The 14,932-nt window shown below is 47.1% G+C and overlaps 1 protein-coding gene and 1 long non-coding RNA gene across 3 annotated transcripts in view; one reads left to right on the plus strand and one right to left on the minus strand.

Annotated features, from left to right (window-relative positions):
- Window positions 1–14,932, minus strand: part of FAM110A (family with sequence similarity 110 member A) — a 146,234-nt gene that overhangs the window by 25,518 nt on the left and 105,784 nt on the right. The gene's annotated exons all lie outside the window — the stretch shown is intronic.
- LOC112673731 (uncharacterized) lies at window positions 11,291–13,772 on the plus strand. Of its 2 annotated transcripts, none has more exons than XR_003145024.3 (2): window positions 11,291–11,515; window positions 13,341–13,772. It is a non-coding gene; the product is annotated as an uncharacterized LOC112673731 (long non-coding RNA). The 2 variants fall into 2 exon arrangements; XR_003145025.3 differs by having other exon boundaries at window positions 11,291–11,454.

Below are 14,932 nucleotides of genomic sequence, written 5' to 3' on the forward strand. Positions count from 1 at the left end.
GACAATATCAGAGATTATACAGTACAACCATAGGGACTCCTGAGAAATCGCAAACCCTACACGCTTGCACCATGCAGCCAGCACAGAGCAAATTAGGGCTTCCAGAAATCTTCTGGAGGTTAGAAATAGGCTGGCAGCTGCAGGAAACAGGGAAAGGTGCAGACAGTCCTGAGGATCCCTCTGGATTTGGCCCTGACTGAGCCCCATTAGCTCTTCACTCCAAAACCCTCATGCCCCAGGACCAGGGACAGATTTCAAATCTGAATAGCCCAGAATTTTTTAATCCTGAGGTCTTCAAATCCTTAGAATCCCCTCAGTCTAAAACTCTATATGCCCACCACATGCTTGAAGTGGGAGAGCCAGGTTCTTGTCTCACGGAGTCGAAGAATGAATCTCTCTGACAAAGGAATTTTAGTAAAGCAATAGAAGTTTATTAAGTAAGGATACAGAGAAAGCTCTTAGAAGTGAGAGACGTCCAGACAGGGCTGCCACTGAAGATTTTTATTGAAACCAACAAGCTGGTCTTTTATTGAAAACTTGGCCAGGGGTTAGCCCGGGTGGTTCAGCCGTTTAGCACCGCCTTCAGCCCGGAGCCTGATCCTGGAGACCTGGGATCCAGTACCCTGTCTGGCTCCTTGCATGGAGCCTGCTTCTCCCTCTATGTCTCTGCCCCTCTCTCTCTCTCTCTCTCTCTCTGTCTCTGTCTCTGTCTCTGTCTCTCATGAATAAATAAATAAAATTTTTTAAAAAAGAAAAGAAAACTTGGCCAGGGAGCTTATGGCCTTGAGATTCTTGTGCCGTCTTAGTTTGAGCAAGGACTATTGATAACACCCTTCATGACTTACTTCTTTGTGGTCTGTCATTTTCTGTGATTACATTGTAGCCACCAAAGAAAAATACTCCTAACACCCAGGGCCAATTGGTCTGGGCTATTCCCTTATCTCTGGTTTCCTTATATCTCAGAATTCCTAGGATTTTGTTTTATGAGCCTGATTCTATGGCCCCCTACCTATCTCTCCCTACCTGACACTGCCTGTCCCTTACTCACTCTGCTCTTAGACCGCATAAGTGAAATGGTCTTTGGGTCATCATGCAAAGTGAAAAGAGGTGGTGGCTTTCACACAGTGAGGTTAGATCAAACCAAGCAGCGTTTCTCAAAGTAGGAGACAGGGGCATGACTGTTTTTAAATTATATGCATCAAATAGATCCTCTAGGGCAGTGGTATCTACCAAGACTTGCTGTGATGGAGAAATGTTCTGCAGTTGCCCAGTACAGTGGCCGCTAGCTGCTTGAAATGTGGCTCATATGCTCATTTTAATTTTATTGAGTTTGGATTAAGTTAAACAGCTTTTTGCCACACAAGGCTAGTGGCTATTGTATTAGCACAGCTCCAGAGTGGAAGTTGTCTTCCCCTGGATACCGTTCCATCCTTTTTTGCTGTTCTTCAGTGAGTTAGCCTCTCCCTACATGTGCTAATTTTTGCCACAAGAGGGGTCCTCAGACTGAGGACCCAACTGGAATTTTTATTTGTTTCTTTATAAAAACTTGCCTTGGGATGCCTGGGTGGCTCAGCAGTTGAGCATCTGCCTTTGGCTCAGGACATGATCATGGGATCTGGGATCAAGTCCCACATGGGGCTCCCTGCATGGGGCCTGCTTCTCCCTCTGCCTGTGTCTCTGCTTCTCTCTCTCTGTGTTGTTCATGAATAAATAAATAAATTTTTAATAAATAATTAATTAATTAATTAAAACTTGCCTTGTTAAAGGAAATTTAAATATAACAAAATTTGCCAACTTCAGGTGTTCACTTCTCTGATTTTTGACAAATGTATACACTTGCAGTCACTATAGTAGAGATGTTTCCATCACCTGGGGCACTTCCCTCTTGTGTTTTACTGTCACTTCCCTCTGCCTCACTCTGCCACTCATCTGTTTTCTTTCTCCATAGTTTTGTCTTTTCTGCAATATCTTATAAATGTATCAGGCTTCTTGCACTTGAAGCAAGACTAGTATTTAATGACATTGTTCTATTCCCATTCCATTATTTTTTTTCTCCCCAGAATCTTTCCAATTATGGCAAACAATAATGAATTTCCACGTATGGAGATAGCATGGAATTTCTTTTCAAATTAAATCTGTTTAAGCAAAGGGGCACATGTTTCCTTCCAAAAGTTGAAGTTACTAATAGAACACGTGGATTGTGGATATAGCAACAATTACAAGAGTGAGACACAAGTCCCTCCTCTTTGGAAAAGCAACCCAATCCCACCTCTGCACGTGACAGAGGGGGAAACCAAGGCCCAGAAGGGGGAGAGGAGAGTTGACTGGCCTGGATCACATCAAGCAAGTGACAGAAGCAGGAGGAGGCTAGCGTTGCCCAGAACAGATGGCAGAAGCTGAGAGGAGAGGCTTGGGGCCCCCTTAGGGTTAGAGGGGCATCCCCTCCCCTACTCTTGGGCCTGAACTAACAGAGCTGTCCCAGGTCAGAGGCTGGGCCTGACAGATGGGATTCTATAGGAGAAAATGGTTCAGAGAGTGAGGATCCTTTGTCCTCCTAGTGTTCCAAACCCAGATGGCAGGGTCAGGCCAGAGGCAGGTGGAGAAATAGGGCCCCGCCTGAACTGCAAGGTCATGGCCTGGAGATAGAATCTTTGTCTGTCATAGCACCAGAGACCCTACACCCGAGGGACTGGTATAGGCCTCTACAGCTTTCAACTTGACCCCTTAGTTCCACATGCAAATCAAATGCAAATGAGCCCAAGCCCCACTGCCCTTTCATTCTTGTTCAGGCCCATCCCACAGGTCCAGACACCGACAGACACTGGGAGCCCCAAGCCCACAACCCAGGACCATCCTCAACACATGCTCAGGCAGCTCAGACAGCTCATGCTAGAGATGGGTTGGAAAGGGGCTCAGCTAACCCATTTCTGCCTGGAGGCTGCGGCAGACCAGGGGCCACTCCTGCCTTCTCTCCCCCACCTGCCCTCCCTCAGCTCAGGGAAATCTTTTAAAACATAAATGGACATTACAAAACTATAAGAATCAAAACAGTATGGTTCTGGTACTAAAAAAATCAAGAGCCCAGAAATAAACCCAGGCATATATGACCAAATGATATTTGACACAGAATACTCAATGGAGAAACCCCACTGTCTCTTCAACAAGTGGCATTGGGAAAACCGGATATTCACACGCAAAAGCATGAAATTAGACCACTATGTCACACCACTCACAAAAATTAACTAGAGCCCCTGGGTGGCTCAGGGGTTGAGCATCTGCCTTCGGCCCAGGGCGTGATCCCTAGGGAGGATCGAGTCCCGCGTCGGGCTCCCTGCATGGAGCCTGCTTCTCCCTCTGCCTGTGTCTCTGCTTCTCTCTGTGTGTCTCTCATGAATAAATAAATAAAATCTTTTTTAAAGATTAACTAGAAATTGATTAAAGACTTAAACCTAGGACCTGAAACCATAAAACTCCCAGAAGAAAATATAGGGAGAAAGTTCCAAAAAAGAAAGAAAGAAAGTTCCTTGACATTGGTCTTGGCAATGATTCTTTAGATATGACAACAAAAGCAGAAGCAACAAAAGCAAAAATCAACAAATGGATCTACATAAAACTAAACAGCTTCTACAAAGCAGAAGAGAAAGTCAGCAAAATGAAAAGGCAGTAGCCCAAGTGTCCATTGATACATGAATGGATAAAGAAGAAGTGGTATATATGGTGGTATATATATGTGTATAGGCCATATTTATGTGTATATGTATGTGTGTATATATATATGCATATATATATACATACATACAGTGGAATATTATTCAGCTATAAAAAGAATGAAATCCTGCCATTTGCAACATGAACAGAGCTAGAGAGTGTAAGAGTATAATGCTAAGTGAAATAAGTCAGAGAAAGACAAATACCGTATGATTTTGCTCATATGCAGAATTTAAGAAACAAAACAAATGAGCAAAGGAAAAGAGAGAGAGAGAGAGAGATAAACCAAGAAACAGACTCTTAAGTATAAAAAACAAACTAATGGTCACCAGAGGAGAGGGTGGTGGAGAGATGGGGGAGACAGATGAGGGGGATTAAGGAGTACACTTGTGATGAGCACCAGGTGTTGTATGGAAGTGTTGATTCATTATCTTGTACACCTGAAACTAATATTACACTGTATGTTAACTCTATTGCTATTTAAAATAATAATAATAATAATAATAATAAATGAAAAGCCAACCTATGGAATGGGAGAAAATATTTGCACATATATCTGATAAGGGGTTGATATCTAAAATATATAAAGAACTCACATAACTCAACAGCAAACAAAACTTCCAATTAAAAAATAGGCAGAAAAAAATAAAAAAAATAAAAAATAGAGTTTTTGAATAGACATTTTTCAAAAGAAAATATACAGATGGCCAACAAGTACATGAAAAAGTGCACGTCATTCATCATCAGGGAACTACAAGTCAAAACCACAATGAGATATTACCTCCCACCTGTTGGAAAGCTATTATCAAAAAGACAAGAGATACCAAATGCTGGCGTGGATGTGGAGAAAAGGGAACCTTTGTGTGTGCTGTTGGTGGAATTATAAATTGGTGTGGCCACTATGGAAAACAGTATGGAGATTCATATTTTATTAAAAATGGAACTAGAATATGATCCAGCTATCCCATTTCTGTGTGTATAACCAAAAAAAATGAAATCAGTATCTCTAAGATATCTGCACCCCAATGTTTGTGTTAGCATTATTAATAAGAGCCAAGACATGGAAAAACCTAAGTGTCTAGTGACGAACAAATAAGTATAGAAAATCTAAGATGGGGATCCCTGGGTGGCGCAGTGGTTTGGCGCCTGCCTTTGGCCCAGGGCGCGATCCTGGAGACCCGGGATCGAATCCCACGTCGGGCTCCCTGCATGGAGCCTGCTTCTCCCTCTGCCTGTGTCTCTGCCAATGGATGGATGGATGGATGGATGGATAGACAGGTAGATAGAATGGAATATTGGTCAGCTATAAAAAAGAAAAAGAAGGAAATCCTGCCATTTGCAACAACATGGATGGACCTGCAGGGTATCATGCTAAGGGAAATCATTCAGAAAGAGAAAGATCATATGTGATCTCACTTATATGAGGAATTTTAAATAAAACCCTGAATTTACAGAAACAGAGTAGAATGGTGGCTGTTAGGGGTTGAGGGGAAAATGAGGAGATGTTGGTCAAAGGATCTAAACTTCCAGTCATAAAATGAGTAAGTCCTGAGAACCAAAATGCACAGCATGGTGACTACAGTTAAGATTGCTGTATTATATATTTGACAGCTGCTAAGAGAGCAGATCTTAAATATTCTCACCAAGGCACTATGTTATACACACACACACACACACACACACACACACACAGAGGTAACTATGTGAGGTGATACACGTGTTAACAAGGCATTGTGGTAGGTGTGTGTGATATATACATGTATTAAATCTTCACATCGTGCACCTTGAACTTACACAACGTTACATGTCAGCTATATCTCAGTAGAGCTGGAAAGAAAGCAAATCAGATCCCAGCCTCTTCCCACTCACATCTTCCCACTGGCCTTGGAGGACTCAGAACAGCCTTCCCCGCCCAGCCTGGCCCTGCTTCCTCTCAGACCTCATCCCTGCACCTGCCTTTTGTCCCCCGCCATAGCAGGTTCGCCCTTCAGATCCTTTGCAGATGCAGTTCCCACTGCCAGGAATGCCTTTCCACTAGATCTTCGCCTGCCAGCTCCTTCTCACTCAAGGCTCCACTCAGATAAATGTCACCTTCTCAGCAAGGCTCTCGAATGCTGTTCCAAAGCTCCTGTCTGTCTTACACTCCATAAATAACATCTGAGACTATTTTGTATACTTGTTTTCATTTGCCTCTCCTCACTGACTGTCAGCTCCACTAGGGCAGGTGCCTTGCCTGTATCTCCCAAGCCTAGAACATCACCTGGCACAAATACTTGTGAGAAAAGGAAGAAGGGATGGGGAGAGACGGGAGGAAAGGCCAAATGCCCAGGCCCAGAGCCCTGAAGAGGCAGACAGATCTGACAAAATGTAGTAATAATAATTTGTTCATTCAACACATTTATTGAGCCCCTACTATGTGCCAGGCACCAAGGTAGGGGCTGGGACACAGTGGAGAAGGAGACAAATGCTCTCAGCTTTTCCTGCCCACAGCTGTCAGGAGAGACAGAGAAGCCATTAGGGTTGCAGTTCTGAGTCATCAAGGGCAGCGGTGGAGTCCAAATGAGGGGCCTGAACCCATGCCAGAAGTCAGGGTGGGCTTCTAGGAGGAGGTGGCATCTGGTTTGAAACCTGAAGAGTGAACAGGAGGGAGCTAGCCAGCCCAGAACAGAGAAAGGTTTGAGGTAGGAAGCCGGGTCACAGGGTTCACACAGGTCACACAGGTCCTAATGAGATACTGTCAGGTGGTGGCATGGCAGGGAGTGATGCAGTGGGGAGGCCCTGTCCTAGCATTACCACTTCCCCCATTTTACAGACAGAAACACAGAGACCCAAATCAGAGTAAGGACAGGCCCACACCCTCCCAGCTCCCTGCCTGGTGATCTTCCCACTACATCTCCAGAACCTTCTGCAGCCTTGGGAAGGAGCTACTCTCTTGTCCTGCTTACATCTCCCTACCCCTGCAGACCAGCCCTGTGTTAAATGGCACACATCCTGACATGGAGAAAGAGGTTCCCTTTCCAAGTTCAAGTCTTATTCCAACAGTGAGAAAGTCTCTGCTGCAGCTGCTCTGTCTTTAACAACCCATGCCCACTCATCACTCTTACAACAAATAAAGGGCAGGCCTCAGCTATAGCCTGGGTGCCATGTAGTCTGACACTGGGTCCATTTCCAGAGGTACCTTCTATTTATGGCAGAAGACACTTGCTTTCATTTCATGCATCAAGTTTTCTTTCACAATAAATCCATTGTTGGGGCCTCTGGGTGGCTCAGTCAATTGAGCATCTGACTCTTGATTTCTGCTGGGGTCATGATTTCAGGGTTCTGAGATTGAGCCTGCGTCAGGCTCTGCACTCAGCACAAAGTCTGCTTGAGGTTCTCTCTCTCCCTCTGCCCCTCCCCCCCTACTTGTGGGCATGTTTGCTCTCTCTCTCAAATAAATAAATAAAATCTTTAAAAAATAAAAATAAATAAACCCATTGTCAACTGTGAAACACATTTTGGGGACACTTGGGCAAGTCAGTTGTGGACTAAATATTAGCTATCGGAGAAAAATCAACATTCTGGAGTGAAACAATGCTCCAGTGGTATGTGGGGAAATAGCCTTATTTTTTAGAGATGCAGACTAAAGTATTTGAGATGAAAATTCATATCTATAATTCACATCACATTATCTCAAAAAGAAATAGAAGTAGTATTATGGGAAATGCTAATGGTAATCTGGATGTTGGGTATATGGTTTACAACATTATTCTCTATTTTTCCATGTGTCTAAATTATTCAATGTAAAAATAAATAAATAAATAAATTAATTAATTAATTAATTAAAAAATGATTCAATGTAACTCAGTGCAAACCAAGTGACATAAAGAAAAGCATTAAGAAGGAATCATGAGGGCAGAGCCTGGGTGTGGCCACAACTGTGAGCATGAACCGAGAACGGGGGAAGGCAGAGCAAGAGAGGAAGAACTTTCTGGGCCCGGCAAGCCAGGCCTGTGTGTGGGCCCCGTGCAGCCCAGCCCTGCCCTGAGGCTCCTTCCCCTGGAACACCCTGATTCTCACCCCTAGTACTGGCCCCTGGTGCTCTGACGGTTCTAGGGGCCTGGCCGCAAGGTGTTTACTCCCCTTTCCCAGGATACCAGCTCTCGGTTCTGGGGCCCGGCAGGAGGCCAGCACTTTAGCTGCCTGGGAGCCCTGAAGGGCCAGGCTGCTCTGCCGGGGTCTGCAGGGGGTAGTGGGCAGCAGGGCACTGCACCTTCCCAACAGCTCATCTCACCCTTGGGATCTGCACCTAGGCATCTGCCCTCTTGCACTGTCTACCTCATTGGACAGGCAGAGAAACTGAGGCCTAGGCCTGACCCAGGTTCCCTATTTCCAGGGCCTGGACTCTTCCTGAAGACCTCAGACACATCATCATACAGAGAGAAGAGGAAAGAGAAGGCCCGGTGCACCCAAAGGGCCAAAAGCTCATGTCTGGCCCCCAGCAAGTCAGGGTCATAGGTAGAGGGTAGGGGATAGGACCCCAGGAGTGTGAGGTCTCTGGATGGGGAAGTCGGCACAGGCTGTGAGCCCCCAGTCCTAGGGAGATGGTTCTCCCTCCCCAACTGTGCCCCCTCCATCAGTACAGCCCCAGTGTCCCCAGCCTGCGGCCAGGTGATCCCTCTCCTCGTTCAGGCAGAAACCTCAGCGTCACTGTCAGTCCCTCCCTCTCACTCACTGCCAAGCCAGGGAAGTGTGCTCCTCAAGGCCTCCCCTTTCATTCAGCCAGTGAACAAATATCCTTCCACATGCCAGGCACCAACTAGGCACCAGGACCTCCCCTCTGAGCCAAACAGACACAGTCCCCCCACTGCTGAGCTGACACTGGAGGGAGACAAACAGTAAGCAAGTGAAACAGTGAACACACAGCACACCATCGAGGGCACAGTTTACAAAGCTAGAGAGGCATAAGAAGGTAGAGAGTGGCAGTGACCAGACTATTTTAATTTAGGCTCACCTCTGAAGGGTGAATAAAGTGAAGGAGAGGCCACGGGGCTTACCTGGGGAAAGAGGGCATGTGCAAGGGCCCTGAGGCAGAGAACAAGTTTGCCACCTGAGGCAATGGCAAGGAGGCCGGTGTGGCTGGAGTGGAGAGTGCAAGGCAGGAGGGAGAGCCATGTGGTCCCATGTAGTGGGGCAGGATAACACTGGGCCAGGTGAGTTCTAGGTTGGAGAACAGATGGGGTTGGGAGGGTTCTGAGCTGAGGGGGCAGGCTCTGATGAGTTTCAAGAGCATCCGGTTGGCTAGAAAGGGAGAAAGAGGAGAAAGGGCGGCAATGGGATGGCCAGTGAAGAAAGCACTGTGACAGCCAGGCAGCAGGCAGGACATGAAGGGCTGGCCGGCGGTGGTGGCAGTGGAGGGGTACAGAGGTGGCCCTATCTGAATCTGCTAAGGAATCAGAAGTGGGGTGTGCGGGCAGCCCCTGTGGCGCAGCGGTTTGGCGCCGCCTGCAGCCTGGGGTGTGATCCTGGAGACCCGGGATCGAGTCCCACGTCAGGCTTCCTGCATGGAGCCTGCTTCTCCCTCTGCCTCTCCCTCTGCCTCTCCCTCTGCCTCTGTCTCTGCCTCTCTCTCTCTGTGTCTATGAATAATCTTTAAAAAAAAAAAAAAAAGAAGAAGAAGTGGGGTGTGGGAGAAAAAAAGAAGTTGGGAGGGAAGATTAGCAGCTCCATTGTAGAGCCCTTGCTCCTGACCGTATCCCCAGTGCACGGAACACTGCTGATCTCAAGTTCCCGGAAGAGAAAAAGCAAATAAAGGAAGAATCCCAGCCTCGTCCCAGCTTCAGACCAGCCCGGCTTTTTTCAGTCTGTCAGAAGGCGAGCTCTGCTGGCTAATCTGGGAACTGCAAACCCTCAGCTTGCAAGTGATCAGGACCAAAAGAGATCCTGCAAGATTCCCAGCTGGATAAAATCAGAGACCACACCCACCCACCACCCATTTTACTGATGAGATTCCGAAGCCCACTGAGGGTTCAGGTCTAATCTGTATCTCAACGGCCACCCATTCTGGTCTCCCAGCTATTGTTTTCCAGAGCTGAAGGAGTCTTTCAGAGACTCCCCTACCCTCCCATAGGGTGCTGGGAGTTCCATCCTAGGTGTTCCTAGTTCCTAGGAGTCATCATGCTGTCTTGGCTTGCATACATTCCAAGTCTAGGCACTTCCCAAATCCCCAAATTATCCCACACCATCCCCACTTAGCTGGATGTGAAATCTTTACCCCATCTGGACGGGAGTCTCCACTATCCTTCACTCCTGGAATCCTGCCCCTGGGACCTAGCAGAAATCTGACTGCAAGAATGCATTTGTCACACATACCCCTCCCAGCCTGGCTACTGCAGCTTGAGTAAAGAGCATGCTCACTCCTCTGCACACATTCAGATGGCACCACAATTTCCTCCCCTTTCAACTCTTGGCATGCCCTTGAGCTGTCACTGTTCTTCACACAGGACAGAGCCAAGGAGAGGAAAGGAGGTCCTCCTGGGTATGTTCTGAGAAGAGCATGGGAGGCTCTCACCTCCCTTGAGCTACATGGAAGACCTCTATTGATGCAATACAAGATGGCATTTGATGTTTCTGTCATTTCTTTATCTTCATTTTTCTTTTCTGAAAGTAATTTTTTAAGATTTTATTTATTTATTCATGAGAGACACAGGTACAGGGAGAAGCAGGCTCCCCACAGGGAGCCCAATGTGGGACTCCATCCCAGGGTTCCAGGATCCTGGCCTGAGCTGGAAGGAGATGCTCAACCACTGAGCCACCCAGGTGTCCCTTTAAAGTAATTTTTAATTTTAGGTTACACAACCAACAGGATTTAGACTCCTAGGAAATTAAAGTATTTAAGGCTAAAGTCCTCTCTGATCACTCCCCATCACCCTTCCCATTCCCTGACCCCTTCCACACACACAATTCCAAAGGTAACCACTGTTGCTGATTTTGAAATTCCTCCTTCTAGACTTTTTCCTATGGATGTATATGTGGTAAACACCACACACACACACACAGCCCTAATGAATATGTAGCATTTATTGGTAGGAATTTCTTTTTTACACAAACGGCATCATACTGTACGCATTTATCCTGTGACTTTTTTCTCCACTAGGTTCTGGGCTCTTGAATTCAACTCACAGATAAGAGGTCACTTTAGAGAGAGCAGACTGCTTTAGAGGCACTCTTAGAAGCTCCTCTAACCCTCCCTAACTCTACGGCTCCCTTTCTCTCGCTCTCCTTCCTCTCACCTCCCTCCTTTTTCTCACCCTGGCTTTTAGGCCCCACAGGACCCCTTGAGAGAAGGTCCTAATTCCCCGGGGATGCCCGGACAGGCTCATCTTGGGAGGTGGTGGCACCGTGCGCCCCCTGGTGGCCTCTATGGGTAACTTCGGCAGCGTCCCCAGCCCCTCTTCTGCTCACCCACCCATCCACCCATCCACCCATCCACCCATCAGGAAGCCCTGCCCACCCACCACCTAGGCGTGAACCTTCCCGCGCCTGCCCCGGGGGCCCTGTCGCGGATTAGCTGATTTCCGCTCTGGAAACTCTCCTGGTGGAATGTGAGCGCCCTTGTGACCTGCCAGAAGAATGTACACGTTCGAGAACTCCCGGAGGGCAGCTCTTTGTGGGAAACTCGTGGCCCTGGTGCGGAGCCTTTGGAAGGCAACCGGATGGTCCCTCTCCGAGTGTGTTGTAGCTCACTGCGAGGAGTGGATCCTCCAGGTATTCTGCACATGGGCAGACGGACAGATGACCGGTGTTTGCTGCTGCATTGTTCTAGATGGTAAACGATGTGTGCCCAGCCCTGGGGCCCGGCTAACATTCATCCCGGTGCACTGGGATAATGGACACACCCCTAGTCCTGCCCTTGCCCAGCCTGGGACTCTGTCCCCCTGCCTGCCTCTACTGGGTGTCCCCACTCTCTAGCCTGCCCCCACTTGCCACTCTGGGGCCCCCTCACCCTGCTCTCTTTTTTTCTACCCACTCCACCTAACATACTAAATAATGTCCTCACTTACTATGTTTATTGTCCCTCTGGCTCCACAAGAATGGCAGATCTCCAAAGACAAGGGCTTTGTCTCTTCTGTTCAATTCTAGGTCCCAACTGTCTCTCACAAGGATGGGGGAGCAAGGGCCCCGTGTGCAGCAAAGCCAAACACTGAGACTGGGTCTGCAGTAAAGAAAGAAGTTTACTTTGCAAGGCAGCTAAACAAGGAAATGGGGAGGGGGAGTGAGATCTCAAGTCTGCCTGCCCTGAAAAAAGGGGTCTTGAGTCTTCACTGGATTTTAGGGAGAGTGTGGTCAAAGGGGACTGGTAGCTATAGAGGATGAGGAAAAAGTGAGTGATGCAGGAAAGACGTTAGGGCTCAAAGTGGACACCCAAGAAAGAATTCTTGAGATGTCTTTGGTGCAAAAAGGGTGGTTTTATTGAAACGCGGGCAGAAAGAGCTGCCCTGGGGTCATGAAGAGTGGCCTATTATATATTTTCAAGTTGGGAAAGGGATTAGGGAGAGCGTAAGTCTCCCAGGTATTTTGGAAATAAGGTTTCCAGGATCCTGGGGTGAAGGGGGGACAGGGGCTAGCTATTGTTAGGAAAGGTCATTTATTACCTTTGGTGAAAACTCAGTCATGAGACCCTTCAGATGTTTATCAGCTATTGTTAGGAAAGGTCATTTATTACCTTTGGTGAAAACTCAGTCATGAGACCCTTCAGATGTTTATCAGCTATTGTTAGGAAAGGTCATTTATTACCTTTGGTAAAAACTCAGTCCTGAGACCCTTCAGTTTATCAGTGGGTCATATATCAGTGGGATGATTCCTAACATGTATCTTAGAGGATAGAGGTAAGGGGAGTTTCCAAAGGAATTTTTATATGTTAAAGTAGATTTATGGAGTTGTGGGGGCTGGACTAAGACTGCCTTTTGCCCTTAGCCAAGTATCAACATCGAGGCAGTGGAGTCCCTAGAGGAAGGTCACTCTGCCTGTTTCAAGGACTTGTCAATGGGCGGTAGGGAGTAAGGAAATTTCATAATTTCTCTCCTGCCTTTGTTCCCACATCAGTGAGGGCGTTGCTGATCTACAGGCACACTGGGGCATCATGCTCCTTAGGTCCCCAGCCTCTCTGTTTGGGAGAAACAACTTATACAAACATCTTGTGACTCGTGCATCAGAGAGATTTCATCCATAAGAAGCAGTTACAAGGCCTCAAGATATATTACCTAGGCTAATTCCATTTAGAAATGGGCAGTTAGAAAGTCTATTGTGAAAAGATGGGGCCCTTGGGCTAGAGCTCACTTGCCTCCAGCTACCCTAAACACAAGGCAACAACAATTCTGCCTTGTATTCAGTAGGTTAAAAGTAGAGCTTTTATTATAAAGCGCCGGTTTCACTGGCACTTAATAAACGTCGTTCTGTGACTGAAGCCAATGAACGAGGGTCCGGATGTGCAGGATATAGACAGAGCTCCCAGATAATCAGAGGAAAAGGCAAGCCTCCCATCGCAGTGGATGGGATGCCCCAGTCTGTAAGGAATGGGGGGAGGGGGATGCTCTTCTCGAAACCTAAAACTGCTACAAAAAATAATAATAATGGTCTTCATTGAACAACAGAGGCTGTAAAAATATCTGGAGATGACAAGGAAAAGGAGAATATTCTGGTTGGGATTCATTCATCGAGGCATGTAAAGAGTTCCACTGTCTCTATTTTGGCCTCAAACTTTTCAGTTGGATTCTTCTTTCCAGCGCATCTCTGGGCTCAGGTGGAAGAGCCCAAGGGCAGAGCATCCCCTGCAGCAGCTGAAATGCCCCTCAAGCCATGAGGACTGCCCTGAGCCAGCAGGACCGCCTGTGAGGGACTCCAAGACACTGAGCGATTTGACCCTCACTGCCCACCTGCATGGGCCCACCCACCTGTGTCCCACATCTTCTTTATATAAACCTGGAAGTATTTTCAGCACTTTGGACACAGTCTATGAGGCATTAGCCCGCTGTCTTCCCGGCGCTGGCCTCACTGAAATAAATTCCTCTCCTGTTTCACCTCTACTCGTCTCTCTGCCTTTGGATTTTGTCAGCGGCCAGTGGCAGAACAGGATCTCTTTGGGAGCCCTGGAGCCGGCTACATATGCAACATTTATTAAGCTCCCAATGTATACCAGTTATATTAGAAACAGCCAGAAAAGTTCCTTTGGTGGAGGTAACGTTTAAGATTGGCTTTGAAATATGGATAGGATTGTGCTGGAAAGAGATGAGGCAAAAGGCTTTCTTTTTTCTTTTTCTTTTTCTTTTTCTTTTTCTTTTTCTTTTTCTTTTTCTTTTTCTTTTCCTTTAGGGGGAGGAAGAGGGGCAGGGAGGGGCAAAGAGAGAGGGAGAGAGAGAATCCCAAGCAGGCTTCAGGCCCAGCACAGAGCCCAACCTCAGATCATGACCTGAGCCAAAATCAGGAGTCTGAGGTTTAGCTGACTGAGCCATCCAGACGCCCCAGAAAGGGTATTCTAACAGAAGAATTCATATGGAAATTTTGGTGGCTTAGACTTACTATAAATACTTAAAGAATGGTAAGCAGTTCTGGCTGGAAGCAAGAAAGACTACATATAAGAAAGAGCAAGTGATAAAAATTGTCAAGGTTTATTGGTACCAGCTGAGAAAGGACAGAAATGTGACCCTTAGGCTTTTTTTTTTTTTTTTTTTTTTTTTGGTTTTAATTTGGTGAGCCACAGGGGAGTCCTTGAGGATTGATAATAAAGATATGTTTTTAAATTAAAAAACAAGATGCACCGGTGAGGTGGCCAGAAGGGAGATCACACCAGCAGGGCTGTGGATCCCACCCAAGGGAGAACAGTCGGAATCGGAAAGGAACCGCAGTGGGTGGGAGGGATCTGGGCCAGGAGCGGCCTCTCACTGCTGATGTGCTGGTGGAGGCTCTCCTAGGGAGCACATTCCTAGGTTCCCATAACCCAAAGTGCCCCTTAGCCCCTGACAGCTGAGAGAGGGGCCTGGGGTCCTCCTCCGTGGTCTGCTCACCTCTCATCCCAAGCATCTGCCTGGAGAGTGATTGCTTATCAAGCAAATGAATATCTCAGAGAATAAGGCAAACAAAAAGCCGGCCGGAATTCTCAGGAGAAGTCAATCTGCAATGGGCATTTACCAGGCGCCAGGCCCTGTGTGAGCGCCAGTAGGAGTCAGCCTCGAATCTGACCCTGCAT

Source organism: Canis lupus, chromosome 24 (assembly GCF_003254725.2).
Source record: "Canis lupus dingo isolate Sandy chromosome 24, ASM325472v2, whole genome shotgun sequence".
NCBI lineage: Eukaryota > Metazoa > Chordata > Mammalia > Carnivora > Canidae > Canis > Canis lupus.